We start from the raw sequence: 2961 nt of genomic DNA on the forward strand, positions 1-2961 counted from the left end.
CACTGCCGTGCACGTGTGGCTGTTGCTTCCTGGGGGCCTGCTCTTCGGGGTGCAGTTTGAGGGATGCTCCAGGAAGGCAAAGGTGGAAGGCAGCCTGGTGGGAGCTATGAGCCTCTCGCCAGCCTGGCAGGGCCACGTGTCCCTCGGGTGAAGGTGGGGAGGGTGCCACTGCAGCGCTTAAGGGCATAAATGTGGGCGGGGCAGCCTGGGAGTGGATCCTGCTCGGGCAGCATCTAGGTAAGGTCGCTTAGCTCAGGGGCCTCCTTGTCCACAACTCTTAAGATACAGGCAGGGGACCTGGCAGGGGTGCAGACTCAGCCTTTCAGTCACTGTAAATGGCTGAGTGGGTTAGAGCCAGCGGGGAGGGCTGGAGCAGGAATGGAGCAGATCTGAGCTTACCAGGTGTTCAGAAGTTTTCATGGGCAGTCAGACATCACAAAGTTTATTTGAAAGGTGCAGTAATCCCCTCTATGGGCGGGGGATACATTCCAAAACCCCCAGTGGAGGCCTGAAACCACGGATAGTACTGAACCCTAGATATTCTACGTTCTTTCCTATATATACATACCTATGATAAAGTTTATTTATTTATTTATTTATTTATTTTTTGGCCACACTGTGTGGCTTGCGGGATCTCAGTTCCCCCAACCAGGGACTGAACCCACACCCTCGGCAGTGAAAGCACGGAGTCCTAACCACTGGACCGCCAGGGAATTCCTAAAGTTTAATTTATATAAATCAGGCACAGTAAGAGATTAATGACAAGAATAATGGAACAGTTATAACAATATACTGTAATAAAAGTTATGTGAATATGGTCTGTCTCAAAATATTGTACAGATTTAATGCCTTTTCCATCTCAGCTAATCACTTACCACACACTGGCTGTAACTTTTGCAGCTTGAGGTGCAACAGCAAAACTAGCACAAATTTCTTTTTCCTTCTTCATAATTTCATGGATAAAAGATTTGTTCTTACTGTAGATCTCAGCAACCTCAGTACATGATTTTTTTCCTCTCCTAACCAAGTTGAAAACTTTCACTTAAAGGAAGCGCCTGACAGCTTCTCTTTGTCATACCTGGACTGCCAGCCTCACTACTCTTGTGCTGGGTGACCATTATTTAGTAAAGTAAGGATTGCTCACACACAAGCACTGTGATACTGTGGTAGTCATTCTGACGACCCAGATGGCTATTAAGTGACTAAAGGGCAGGTAGTGTATACAGCATGGGTACGCCGGACAGAGGGATGATTCGCATCCCAGGGGACAGAGCAGGATGGCTCGAGATTTCATCATGCTACTCAGAACGGTGCACAATTTAAAATTTATGAAGGGCTTCCCTGGTGGCACAGTGGTTGAGAATCTGCCTGCCAATGCAGGGGACACGGGTTCAAGCCCTGGTCTGGGAAGATCCCACATGCCACGGAGCAACTGGGCCCGTGAGCCACAATTACTGAGCCTGCACGTCTGGAGCCTGTGCTCCGCAACAAGAGAGGCCGCGATAGTGAGAGGCCCGCGCACCGCGATGAAGAGTGGCCCCCACTTGCCACAACTAGAGAAAGCCCTCGCACAGAAACGAAGACCCAACACAGCCATAAATAAAATAAATAAAATTTGAAAAAAAAAATTTATGAATTGTTTAATTCTGGAATTTTCCATGTAATATTTTCGGACCATGGTTGACTGAGGGTAAGTGCAGTCTCAGAAAGCAAAACTGGATAAGCAGGGACCACTGTACGTTTTAAAAATTTTCTGTGCTTTTGAAGATTTTTAATGTATAGAAAAGTTTCTCTAGTTGCAGCGAGCAGGGGCTACTCTTCATTGCGGTGTGCGGGCTTCTCGTTGCGGTGGCTTCTCGTTGCGGAGCATGGGCTCTAGGTGCGCGGGCTCAGTAGTTGTGGCTCGTGGGCTCTAGAGCACAGGCTCAGTAGTTGTGGTGCGCGGGCTTAGTTGCTCCGCGGCATGTGGGATCTTCCCGGACCAGGGCTCGAACCCGTGTCCCCTGCATTGGCAGGCAGATTCTCAACCACTGTGCCACCAGGGAAGCCCACTGATAGGGTTTTGACATGAGTCTGCAAGCAATTGATTTATTACAGTCTCTGTGCAGTCAAACCTCTCTGCTAATCTGTATTTGCAGCCGCTCCCCAGCGCTTGCATCACCGCCTCAGCTCCACCTCAGATCATCAGGCGTTAGATTCTCATAAGGAGCATGCAACACAGATCCCTCGCATGCGCAGTTCACAGTAGGGTTCGTGCTCCTATGAGAATCTAATTCCGCCACTGATGTGACAGGCGGTGGAGCTCAGGTGGTAATGCAAGCGATGGGGAGCAGCTGTAAATACAGATGAAGCTTCACGCACTCACCCACTGCTCACCTCCCGCTGTGCAGCCCGGTTCCTAACAGGCCACGGACCGCTACCGGTCCATCACCCAAGGGTTGGGGACTCCTGTTTTAGAGTATTTCCATCACCCCAAAAGACCCCTTGTGCTCAACTGCAGTGAATCCCCCAGCCCCAAGGCCGCCACCAATTTACTTTCTCTCATGACTTGGCTTTTCCAGACATTTCCTGTAAATGGAGTCATACAACATGTGATCTTTTGTGCTTGGTTTCTTTACATAGAATAATGTTGTTGAGATTCATCCCTTTTATGGCATGTATCAGTATTTTATTTCTCTGTTGCTGAATAGCATTCCGCAAAGAGTTTTACCTCTTCTTTTTTGAATACCACTATGGACTCGTGGGTTATTATTTATTTGATATTTACAATCAGTTACAATCATTTTTCTGATGTTCAAACGGTCATAAATTTTCCCAGTGGGAGCCCCTTTGAGCTGGCTCCTGGGTCCTTTTGCCATCCCCCCACCACACCCTGAATCAGTCTTCGAGAACTTCCTTTCTAGCCTAACAAGTCCCAGGAAGCTCAGAATACCAGACACCAGGTCTGGGAAGGCCCTCAGG

This window comes from Balaenoptera borealis, assembly GCF_965194805.1.
Source record: "Balaenoptera borealis genome assembly, chromosome: 8".
NCBI lineage: Eukaryota > Metazoa > Chordata > Mammalia > Artiodactyla > Balaenopteridae > Balaenoptera > Balaenoptera borealis.